The sequence below is a fragment of the Typopeltis vanoorti genome, chromosome 8 (genome assembly GCF_054136105.1).
Source record: "Typopeltis vanoorti isolate ZY-2024b chromosome 8, IOZ_Tvanoo_1.0, whole genome shotgun sequence".
Classification (NCBI taxonomy): domain Eukaryota; kingdom Metazoa; phylum Arthropoda; class Arachnida; order Uropygi; family Thelyphonidae; genus Typopeltis; species Typopeltis vanoorti.
In genome coordinates, this window is record NC_143556.1 from 58,044,458 (window position 1) to 58,057,981 (window position 13,524).

The window sequence follows — 13,524 nt, forward strand, 5'->3', positions numbered from 1 at the left end:
TTCTCCCCACGTTTTTCCATTAGTAGGTGGATGGCATGGATTGTATCTATTGTCCCATAAATTTTACAAAGCCACATTGACTTGGTGATATAGTAACAATGTCTTAAACGGGCATTGATTATGCCCGTTTAAGACATTGTTAAAAATCTTCATGGTATGGCAGAAGAGGTAAATGGGGCAGTAGTTAGAGTAGACAGTGACGTCACCTTTGCCTTTCCAAATGGGTACCGTAGTGCTAGTCTGCCAGTCAAATCTCATTTTCCTTGCTGCATTTGTTGAACAGTTCTGTCAAAAATTTCACCCGTTGTGTCCTAATGTTTCCCTGGCTTCTATGAGGATATCATCATGCCCAGTGACCTTGCGGCTTTTCGTAGCATGGATGGTACGCTCCCAAGAACAGGGGCAGCAGTGGGAATTGGTGGACGTGGGTACCCCTCGTTACATATTGCATTAAAATCATGCCATCACTGGAGGGTGTCTTCTGGTTTTGCAGTAGCTGTCCTGCATCTTTGACATGTATAATATAGCTGATGTCTGTTGTGGCATGGCATGTTTGGATTTGGCTAGTCTGCATATGTCATTGGCTCCTTAAGGTTTGTCCAGCCGAGTATACAGGCTGTGATAGTGCTCAGCTTTTGCTGCTGCTGCTAGTTCGCGTTTAGCAATTGTCTCGAGTAGCAATATTGAGTGAGGATGTCATCAGTTCTAGATTGTAGCCAGTTCTTGTATGCGTCTTTCTTTGCCTTCACTATGTGCTGGACATTTTCATTCCCCCTCCAAACTTGCTTGTCTATGAATCGGCAGCCTGGATTAGTTACACCTAGAATTTTCTTGGCACCTGGTCTGGATTTTCATGATAGTCTCCCTCCATATTTGTCTGACTATGTGGTCAGTTTCTATATTGAGGGGGGAGGGGGGCTGACAGCATTTATAATTTTTTGCAAATGGTCAGCAAGTTCTTATATTCAAGGATTAGGCATTTGCCTGTTCTGGCTTCACTGAATTTTCCATCTTGCAGTTGTCTTCCTATCTCTCGCTTTCCCTGTGGTCGGTATCTATCCACCTCTTTTTTGCAGACGATTCTCCATCATACTCCCAAAGCTCTGTATTTATGCCATCTAATCCGGTTGATTTTCTATTTCTTGATACCTTTATTTTTCTTTTAGTTCTTCCAATTTTTTAGTTTTATATCAGTACTGATTTCTTCATTATTTTCCGTTATCAAATCGGGTCATACCATAAATTCTTATAATGTTCTATCTATTATTTCTCTTGAATCATGTTGATTTATGCTGTATCTCTTTCTTCGTTGTTTAATTTCCTTAATATTTTGTAGGCTATGTCTTTTCTTCCATGTATGCCTTCTATTTTATTAATAAATCTGTTCCAAGAATCTTGGTGAGTTTTCTGTACTGTGTATTAGCTATATTTATTGTGGTTTTGTATATTTCTTCTGTTTCTTTTGTATGTTTTTGAATTAGTGATTTGTTTGCCATTTGTTTTTCTTTTATTTAATTGTATATATTAGTGTTCCATATTTTTAACGTTTTTCTTTTTAATATTTTATTTTTCTTTCCAAGTACTTAAAAGGCTGCTTATGGATTATCTTTATTAGAATTTTTCATTCTTCTATATCTGCAATGATTTGGGTTTCTTTTAGTTAATCTGCTAATCGTGATTGATATAACATTCTAATACTTTCTTGTTGTAATAGATATACTTTGTATACTTGTTCTATTTCTTGTTTTTTCTTATTTACTTCTTTTCTCCATTTTGCTAATATTTCTGTTTTAGAGACTACTAAATAATGATCTGAAAAAATTTCACTTCCTCTGTAAACGTATATTTCTTACATGTGAAACCAGTTTCTGATTAGTAATAATATAATCAATTATAGATCTTGTTCCTCTGTCATTCTAAGTATATTTATTTACATTCCTTTTTTTTAGAAAAAATAAGTATTGGTTATTTTAAAGTTATTGAAAGTACAGAAGTCTAATAGTTCTTGACTATTGTTATTCAAGCAAATTTCTCTATATTTTCCTAAGACGTTTAGGATTGGATTATTTCCAACTCTAGCATTAAGATCTCCTGCTATTAATATATAGTAACTTTTCTTACATTTATTTAGCTGATTTTGTAGTTCCTCATAAAATTGTTCAGAATCCTCTTTCCTACCTTCTTCAAAGACGTATACCTCTATGATATTCAAGTAGCTTCTATTTATTTTTAATTGAACTGTTATAATTCGATCATTTACAAAATTGTACTTTCATATTTTATTTTTCCATTTATTATTAATTAAAATGGCTATATCACTAGAAGCGGTAATATGTTGGTCCACTCCACTATATATAGCATAGTAAAAACTTTTATCTTTTGTTCGTTTTAATTTCTTTTTTGTTTCTGTAATATATGATGGTAGCAGGGTTTTTTCTCCCGGAAATTCGGGTTTTTCATCCCGCATACAGACAAATCGGCCTTCAGAACGCACGCAATTTACAGAACAAAAAATACTATTGTTGATGATGATGGGCAGTAGATGGCGTTGATGGTAGTAGTGTCGTAATGGGAGAATTAAGTAGTAGTAGTGGAGAGGATGAGATGTATTTAGCGAAGTAGAGTAGTGTGCCCACCCACGATGAGTCCTTGGACTCCCTAGAGGTGTCATGTGGAGTCCCTGGAGGTGTAATAATAGTAATAGCTATATTAATATTTTTAGGTTTTACTTATTTTACTAATTCTAATTCCTTTGTTGTTATGCTTCGCACATTCCACTTGGTTATTTTTAAAATGTCCAAGATTCCTCATTCCTTACCTTTATCCTTATTTGGTCGTTTTCCGTTGTTTCGGCGCGATGAATTTTTCAGTTCAAGCATCTGAGTTGTAGAAATTTTATACTTGGTAAGATATCCAGTCTGATACAAAATTCACAATCTGGAGGAGGAGGAGGGAAGCAAGATTAGAAAGTTTCCAGGTTACTAGGTTAGTAAATTTCCACCACCTGATCCGATCAGTTGATATTACTAGTTGCCTGCGCGTTCGAAGTTGGAGACGGAAATCAAGGATCAGGAGTCGGTGTTGTCAGATGGAATGATCTTGGAGTTTAGCACTAGTTTCAAGTCTCTTCTCCGTATCAATTTTTGCTTAATGACCACTGCTGTAATAGGTAATGAGATGGGATGGACGTTTCCTGAAAAATATATTTGAAAGTGTGCCAGATCACATGCTTCAGAGATGTGTTCTCCTCCAGCATTCGTGTGCCATATCCATAACCACCATGTATATAGTTAAAACCATCTCGGAAATGGCTAACATGGCCATATAAGTCTCCACCAATAACACTGGACAACAAAATTTTACAAAAGTCACAGATTAATTTAGTAATTTCTTATAGATTTCGAGATGCTGAACGCGAATATGACAATGACATGCCAATACAAAATTTGCTACAGTTTGAGATCACAATAGTTTCTTATATAATAGAGTAATATATATCAGTAAATGTCCACTTCTATGTCTGACGTCGCTTGTATAACTTCTCAGGATCATCTCTAGCGACCGTTCAACAGTCAGCTAACATGGAAGTGGAATTTGCTGTGTTACCTTGACCACTTTACCTGGTATCGTTTCTCCATCGTATCAATTTCCTGATGGAAAATTTCGCCGTGCTCATTACTTACCATGCTGCAGTTGTGGGGGGAAGAAATGCAAGTGGGAATAGAGCAAGTGCATTTTTAAGGACGTATTGCAGCCAAGTTTGTGATATAGAAACAAGTTCTCAATCTGTTCCTTCTAGTTTTCTGCCCTGACATTTCCGAGGAAGTTAGTTGACACCAAACGGAACGCTTCCCAAGCTTTTTTTTTCGCATCACCTTGTAAAAGATTCTTGAACATCTTGTCAATGAAGAGCTCTCGCATCTATGGAATCACAGAAACTTCCTCTTTCATTTTTGCTTCACTGAGATGAGGGAATTTATCAGTCAAGTACTTGAAAGCTGATCCATTCCGGTTCATGGCTTTTTACCAGACCAAGTTTGATGTATGGGGGCGATAGCAGAATTTCGTCCGTTTCTGTCAGTGCTGGGTGTTGCACATTCTTCTCTTCGACCCCCAGAGTTTTCTTCGTCAGCCTGTCTCTCTTCACATAGTTCAAAGTCCTTGCTCGACTGTCCCATTCACACACACACAAAAAAAAAATAATAATAATAAACAGCAGTACTTCTTATATCCTGGCTGCAATCCTATCAACACAGACACTACCTTCAGCATACAGATACAGTATATACTGTATGTTACCGCTAAAGCTCGAAAGCCGTTAATGTGCACATTACCTAGCTAATCTGCAGATTAACTGATTTGCTCCGTTAACGTGCGGAATCAAGAGTTTTCCGCATTTTACCTAGGTAATGTGCACATTAACGGCTTCCCTATCGTTAAAGTTCAAAAGTTTGTTTCTCTCATTTCCTTTCCCTACTCCTTCCCCCCTCTCCCTCCACTTTTAGTTTGGTTTCGCCAGTGTCATATGTTTTGCAAATTCATTTCCTTAATTGTAATAATATTTTAAACCGTTTGATTCTTTGTATTATAGTTTTTTAATTGATTGATGATTAATTCTATCAACTAATTTGTTGATTGTTTGATTGTATTAACTTGATTCTTTAGATATCGAAAAATAAATAAATAATATTATGTTAATTTAAGCGTACAGAAACGTTGCTGTTGTTCCAGCAAAGTTCTTATTTTCACTTTAACGAGTGCCTAGTAGGTAATGTGCAGATTATCTAGGTAATTTGCAGATTACCTAGGTAATTTGAGAAATGAAACAATTTTCGGCACTTTAACGGATCACCCTAGTTAACCTGCACAATACCTAGAAAATCTGTAGAATAACTGATTTCTGCACTTTATCGGTAACATATATACAGACCGTAACATCATTATTATTATACGGGTAGCTCCATGGAGTCCGTAGACTCTTCGGGGGAGATGAGTCTACTGACTCACTGCATAACTCTTATTCGTGTATAACAACTTTTAGCATACCAAACCGGAGTAGAATTTTTCATCGTCTAATAGTTTTATTTTATTTTCCCCCTTATGTATCTCACTTAAACAGTGGTTAGTTACATTCTTCCATATTACTTTCCTGCTACATTTCATGTCAAATACACAAACTGTTAATCAATCATGCAAAAATAATACAGACATACATTTGCTGTATTACGTTCCCACACCGTTTGATTTTTTTTTTATAAACTGTATAAAAAGACCATCAGCTAGTCTCGTCCCAACGTGTTTGGATTTGAATATTGTTCGGGTTCTTTACTGTTTTCTATGGAGAGAAAGAAAGTCCTTTTTAGGACTTCCAGGGTAACAAATGGCAATGCTGTAGCCAATGAAGTTTTAACTGAGGCTTGGCTATTGCCGTTACCCAGCCATGACTAGAGCTTTTTAGCTCAACAACACTCCATCCACACAGATTTACTTCATTCAGATGACGGGATAAAGAGTCAAGGACTCAGTCCATCGCCCAGTTCTTTTAAGAACTTTAAGAACTGTTTTCTAAAGCTGGGTGTTAATTTAAAGACACAGCATGCGATTAGTCACTTTGTTGAAAGGTTAATTTCTTTCTTAATCTTTCATTTCGTAAAAGGTTTTGATGGGTTTATTTATAGTTGATGTAAAGGATTTGCGTTTTTATTTTTCTTCGGTCAACAATAAGATCTGCCGATACTCGCATATTTGACTCTGAAAAAAAAAAAAATTAGCTATAAAATTAAGCCTTACTGTCTATATTTGTTTACCTGAACAAAAAAAAGCTTGCAGATATAGTTTTTCTTAGTACAGGCTAACTTTCCCTGGTTACTCCGTAACGGGAATGACAGCCACAATTACCAGATCGAGCGATTTTGTCAATAGTTCTCGGTTTTCTGTGATTCTTATAACCCAATTTTAATTGAAGATCTTAGTGGTATTTCTTTCTTTCAGTTTGAAAGTCAGTGGGAGGTATTTTGGATTAGACGAGTCTTAATTAGAGTTGTTTTCGTACACTTTATTTTCGAGTTAGCGATCTGGAACCTTAGTTTTATTCGCTTTAATTTTTTCGCTTAGATGCCGGCCATTAATTTGTCGCAGCGATTATTGTATGTTTTTTTAAAACTCAGTTATGGATAGATATAAACTTTAAAATAACTGACACGACTGTCTCATTTTGAAGGTGATATCAAATACCATCTGCACATAAAAGTTGTCCTTTTCTACATGTCAAAAATATGCTTTCATATCTATTTATAAATTGCCTTGAACAAACAAACCGGCGCCGTGAACACACATGGATTACCGTCATGAATACGTCCCAGCCATATACCGATCCTGAGCCCGAATAAAATGGGGGGGGGGGGGGAAGCAATGGTGAACTACCCTGTAAAAATCTCACCAAGAATACTTTATGGGCAAACCTACAAAGTCACGGTCGGAAACGACTGAAAGGGGAAAATCAGATCGGATCGCTAATTTCAAGTGGAATGCGAATTTCTAACCCTCGACCGCCCGAAGTATGTCTACTTTTTATGGCGTTTCATATTTGTTTGGGGAAATATTTTAAGTACTGACTCCATCCATCCATAGAATCATTGGACATCATCAGACGCGGTATGTTCACTCCGCTTCTCGGTGATGATGCTGTGACACATTAGTCCTTGCAAGATGGTCCTATCGTATGCTTTTCTGGTGATTTTAATTCCATAAGTATTAACTCAGCAATTGAAAATATCCGATCTGTTTTTATTTTATTTTATTATTATTATTATTATTAATATCTAGATAAATAATACATTTAATTTTTCAATGCCTACACGAGCTTCTTGAGTTTGCTTAACAAATTCACATCTTCCTGCTTGGTTGGTCGAATGATTGGCGTATCGGCTCTCCAACCAACAAGCTATGGATCAAAATCCCGCCATCTCTTCATTTAACAAATGAGATTGAAGTTCACTTGAATAAATTTTTTATTAAATAGGAATTATCCGGAAAACCCTTTTTACAAATTAGATAACATTTGTAAGAATTAGTTTTGCAAGAAATTAAAGAAAATACAGCTGGAAAAGCAAAATATAAAGGATCCTCATTAACTCACTCAGTATCAATAATACTCCTCATTTGGAAAGACGGATTGGAATTCGCCAAGGACTCAAAGAACTTTTATCATTTTTTCTTCTTCTTTTTTATCTATATGTAAGTTCACCAGTATCATTATATAGGTTACTTGTTATTTTCTCTGCAAAGTAGGTGTTTTAATTCTATAAAGCAGACAAACGTTAATAAAATATCCGCTATTAATTCGAATAATTCACAGCCTTAATTTCTGCGATCATAATTCAAAATAACAACCACAACAAAATATCTATTTTAGTGATATAAATAATACTTTGATTGGATAAATGTGTATGAGTAATTTAATTGAAAATTTAAACAAACAACTCATTCATTATGGATTGAATTAGTGATTACTTTAGCTTGATGGTTCATCATTATCATATTTATGTTGGTGCAATATTTCCTAATTGGAGTGTATCCCCAACACTTCCATATGTTTGGCTTCCAAAGTTCATGGTGTAGAATTCTCTATGATTTTTAGGTGCCAAATGAATTTCATCTCTAGCAGGACACCATCACATTGAAAGAAAAAAGATTCATGTATAGTGCAAGATTTCCGTATAAGATAATCCTCTCAACAGTCACGACACAGTAGTAGGGGTGGCGGTTTGAACAAGATCAAGATCAAGATAAGATAAGGAATCGTGACGTCATTGGTTAACGTCATTGTAGGCGTGACATCATGAGATTGGAATGTTTGGAAGTTCCCTGGAGTATATGTGTGTGTGACCTCACGTTGTTTTGTTCGCATATGGAATTATGGGTAATGATTAGAGATAAGGAATCGTGTCGTGATTGGTGGTGCACTTCTGACAAGATCAAGATAAGATAAGGAATCATGACGTGGGTGTGCGTTGTTATGAGATGTAGATAAGTGACATCATTTGTTAGTGGTAAATAAGTGACGTTATTGTTTTGAATGGAAAGGAAGATATGTTAGAGATAAGGAATCATGTCGTGATTGGTGGGACACTTGTGATTGGTGGGATCAAGATAAGATAAGGAATCGTGACGTGAATGTTTGTTGTTATAGAGTTTGGAATGTTTGGAATTTCGCTGGGGTCCTCGTCTGTCAGGGACATCACGTGGTGTGTTTGGTGATATTTAGAGATAAGAATCATGACGTTATGTGTTTGGAAATTTCTGGGGAACATATGTCTCTGTGATATCACATGGTGTTTTGGTTTGGCTATGGAAATGTGGGCGATGTTTTTGAGACAAGATATCTTGGAATTTTCCCAGGGTGACACACATCCATCATTGTCACCATGTTTTGTTTGGTTGTCTATAGATGGGTGTACTAATTTTCCAATACATTATGGGGTATTTCTTTCCTGTTAAAGGGTGGGAATTCTTAGAGTAGAGTAGAGTAGAGTCGTGATGGCGGCAGTCTTTCGAGGTTTTCTGAATAATTTAATTATAGGCTAATGTCACTCAAACATACATTTTTTTTTCTTCTATAGATAATTGTACTAATTTTCCAATACATTTTGGGGTATTTCTTTCCTGTTAAAGTGTGAGAATTCTTAGAGTAGAGTAGAGTCTAGTGGTGGCTGTGTTTCGAGCTTTTCTGAATAATTTAATTATATGCTAGTGTCTCTATGGCATTTTAAAATAAATAAATTAAAATAAACGGACAGTTAACTGGATTACAAAATTTTTTGTATGTATTCTAGAAATTCTAATGATAATTTAAAATTACTTACAGCTTTCCAGAATGGTTCTTCTAAATACGAATATTCCAAAAAAAATATTCCAAAATAGTTGAATTTTATATCCGCACAACAACACAAACACAAAAACCACAAAGAACGAAATTTATGTAAATACTGTAACCTGAAATAGTTGAGTACTTCTTCCTTTAGATTTCAGCCCGTAGATGCTATGTTATCGTCATGAGCAATATCCCCCAGTGAACGGTTTTCTTCAAAGGGGTCTTTCATGAAGATGACATGAGTCACATCCGTAAATTGTGGTATTGTTCAAAAGGTAGCATTTTCTCAAGTTTGTTTGTTTCTCAAATACTTACATATGACTAAGTGATTAGCATTCACATGATTGGGATGACACATATCCTAAAATTATTCATTCTTCATTCCCATGGGAAATTATTGGTGTAGTAAATTAATGCTTACATTTAATTTTTTAAAAACAATATTGACTATTAATTTTACCCGCGATTCCTTGTGCTCTTAACCTATATCTGTAACTGAAATTTATTTATTTTATTTATTTTTTTCTTTAGCTTTAGTAATTTTAAGTAACGGATATTTGCGACAATCAAGGTTTTGAACTCTCCGCAGCGTTTTTCTACAGCAATCTTTTTAAGAGTTTTAGTAACGTGTTGGTTTTAAATATCTAATGGCTGTAAAATAACCAAATTCTAACAGTATTGTGACTTTTCAGGTGAAATCTTCTCCACTAAAATTATGGCTATTAATTTGATACCCGATTATTCCTTTTGCTTCCAAGAGTTGACAGTTTCATGAAATATTTGAGGGGTTGCATGAACAAATAAGACTTTTAATTCACCGAGTCAAAAAAAAATCTCTCCAGTTAGTTTCTGGCATGCAATTTCACAAGGAAAAAAAAAGTGTGTGTAGTAACGTGTTGGTTTAAAATATCTAATGGCTCTGTAAAATAACCAAATTCTAGCGGTATTGTAACATTTCAGGTGAAATCTTTACTAAAATTCTGGTTATTAATTTAATACCCGATTATTCCTTTTGCATCCAAGAGTTGACAGTTTCTTGAAATATTTGTGGTCTTGCATGAACAAATAAGACTTTTAATTCACTGAGTCAAAAAAAAAAATCTGGTTAGTTTGTGGCATGAAATTTTACAAGGAGAAAAAAATGTTATGGTCTTACTTAAATTTGTATTTTGACTGTTGTCCTCTTAGCCTGCCTTTTTTTCACAGTAGGGATATTTATATATTTTAACACAATTATTATATTAGATATTCTTTCCAACACACAAATAAATAATTATGTATTCTTATTTCAAATGAATATCAGTTCAGAAAGAAAGAAAGAAAAATTGTATAGAAAAATAAAATGTTTACATTCAAATAACTATTTATGATCACAGCAAGCAAGAAATCCACCAGCTTTTCAAAGTTTGGAAATTCATACCCATATTGTTTTCATCATTTGGTATCATTTAAATGAAGAACGGGTATGGCTATTAAGTTTGTTAATGTTTTAGATTTTTCTCTTACAAAGGCGAGTATTATTTGATATATACATGTTGATTCATTTGTTATCTGCATGCTACGATACCATTTTTATTTTCTACAATAAAGTTTTTAAGAGTTTAAGTAATGTGATAGGCTAAAATATCAGTTGTCTCTCTGTAAATAACCAAATTCTAACAGTCATATTGTTTGAATTTGGTACGACTGTTTTTTCTAGTCTGGTGAAGGTATCTACAGATGTAGTAACAAAATTGTCACTTTTCAGTTCATTTGTACTTTATTCACCAAACTACAACTATGTGTTGTCAAGTTTTGAAAAAAAAAAAAAGAAAAGAAAAAAGTTTCGACTGCCATTGATATGTTTTTAAACTTTTATCATGTACAAATATTTGAAAAGAAAAGAAAAATGTACCTTCTTTTCTTTTTTACATCGAGCTTTTTTAAGAGTTTGATAACGTGATGAGTTAAAATTATCTGCACTCTCTCTGTAAAATAACCAAATTCTTATCTTACTTTGTGTGGGGAAAAGTAAAATTTGTATGTGTTATCTGGAGAGTACAAACATTTTTTCTATACCAAACTTTAAGAGTTAAAGTCACGTTTTGGGTTAATTAGCTGCTCTCTCTCTCTCTGTAAAACAACCAAATTCTAACCGTTCGGATTTTCGCTTATGTGAACGAATTGTTTTCAGATAACTAAAATAATATCAATAGGTAGCATTAGACAATTTCTAAAATAATCAATACATGGATATTAGTTTTCAACACTTTTTCCCCATTCCTGGCATTAATTTCACAGTTGTGATTTTTTTTAAATAATTAAACAGAATTGTATTAAGATATAAAGTTGTGGATTTAAATATCAACTTCTAATCAGAATAACTGAGTAAAAAATTCACTGTGGAAAAACACAACAACAAAAGCTCACATCTTTGTTCATTTAAGTTTACAACTGCATATTTTATTTTGCTGAAATACTGTTTACAAGTATATTCACTGAGAAAAATTCGAAACATGTAATTACCTAAAAATATTTCACAATATTTAGTTAACATTTTCCAAAGAGTTCAATGAATAAACTTTTAGTTACTCACTGTTTCTTGGTTACATTACATCAAAATAGCTGGTCACGCAAAAGAATTTTTAAATCAGATACCATGATAACCACACTTCCATACGTTTGATATTGTGTCAGTCTGGAAATGACACCATGCCTCCCTAAACATTCTGTGTATTCATTTATCAGCAAATATACACAAACAGTTTTTGTAAAATGTTCGTAAATGTCTCAAAATAAAGAATCTTTATCGAATTGGATAAAATCTTGAAAGTCTAATTTTACCATTGATGAATTTAAATGATTAGCGATAATTTTCCCCATGATACGAATACATGGTAATTCAGTTTCCAAAAATAGTAAATGATTATCATTGTCGTACATTTTTGGTGAAAATCTCTCAGCTTCTTCACAACTAATAGAAAAAACTTTACTTCCATCAGCTCCTGTATCATCAAGTATTAGTTCCCCATCTTGGCATTTCAGAATATGACACTCACCGAGGTCCATTTCGTAGTCAACTCTTCTTTGCAGTTAGCCGAGGATATCAGACAACTTCCTGTGTAACTTTTCCCAAGTGGTCCTGGATAAATACATCACAATGTATGTGTCTTCTAAAATAATAATTCGTTTCCATCCTTTTAGAGCTCTTTTCTCGTGCTATTTTCCTGAAGAAAGAAAATTCCAATTACTTTTGTGGCTCACCCATTATTTTACTTTACTTTCCTGGATACTGATCACCACAACACAATACGATAGCTGCACGGGATGAACGAATTGCCATAACTGCAATGACACTTGACTAGTTTGTTTTTCCTTATAGTATTGGTTAGCTCACCGCTCTTCCAAAATGAAACTTTCGCGCAGATGATTCACGGACATGTTTCTACATGCTGTTGGATATGATGTTGATGTGAGATTATCTTACTTTGAGACATCACAGGGAAAATCTTATCTCTGTGGATCAAAGGGTATTCTATATTATTTGTCCTCATTATGTTAAGTATTTTATCCTCAAAAAGTGTTTTTGATGTTAGACCATGTGACTATTTCTCTCACTCATATGTCCGAAATTGATGGGATGGGAAAAAAAAATAGCATTAGGTGGTGGAAGTGAAAAGGTCGTCAAGAAGGTGACAGATGTCTTCCCTGCAATGCTCCCCCCCACCTAAACTCCAGATGTCTGCTCAGCCTAGTGGAGATGAGCGAGCTCATCTTTTGCGGATATCTTTTAGTGATGTCACCTCCAACTGATACTGATAACATTGAAGGAAAAAAAATAGCATTAGGTGGTGGAAGTGAAAGGGTAGTCAAGAGGATGACAGAGGTCTTCCCTGCAATACTCCCCCTCAACCCCTCTCCTCCAGAAGATGTTTGCTCAGCCTCGTGGAGATGAGCGAGCTCATCATTTGCAGATATCTTTTAGTGATGTCACCTCCAACTGATACTGATAACTTTTTTGGAAAAATAAATAAAAAAACGCGTTTTTTATGATAACTTTTTTAGAAAAAATTAAAAAAATATGCGTTTTTTTATTTTTGTTCCTAAGATTATGTCTAAAGTTTATTTAGTTGTTTGTTTTTAAAGTAATATTTTTATGGTATTATTCATTGGCAGGATATTGAATCGAGAAATATTATTTTAATAATAGTGAAAGGGGGGAAAAATAAAACTGCCGCGACCAGGATTCGAACCTGGGTTATTGCGGCCACAACGCAATGTCCTAACCACTAGACGATCACGGCTCATGTTCGTACGTTTACTTTAACTTCTTAACAGGAAAAGGTGCCATTTCCACTCGGCATCCTCTAGACGTAGTGAGACAAGTTTTTTTTTGGGACAAATTATTCAGGCGTTATATTTCAAAGGAAAAAAAAAAGAACACGCAAAAACGTTTCGCCATCTATTGGTGAGATTTAGTACTGCTGTATTCAACTGCCTTATTACAGTGACATGAAATTAGAATCTTTCTGATCCATTAGTATTGTCAACCATAAACAACATAGTGTAGGCTATCGTAATACCTAACACATTCAAGAGTAATATTTTGTCAGAGAAGAACCTGCGAACTCTATGACAACAGTGACCAATTAGTTCAAACGAAAAAATTCTTC

The 13,524-nt window shown here is 34.4% G+C and overlaps 1 non-coding gene across 1 annotated transcript; it reads right to left on the bottom strand.

Annotated features, from left to right (window-relative positions):
- Positions 1-13,083: 13,083 nt before the first annotated feature.
- Positions 13,084-13,155, bottom strand: TRNAH-GUG (transfer RNA histidin (anticodon GUG)). Its single transcript has one exon. It is a non-coding gene; the product is annotated as a tRNA-His (tRNA).
- Between the last annotated feature and the right edge of the window lie 369 nt (positions 13,156-13,524).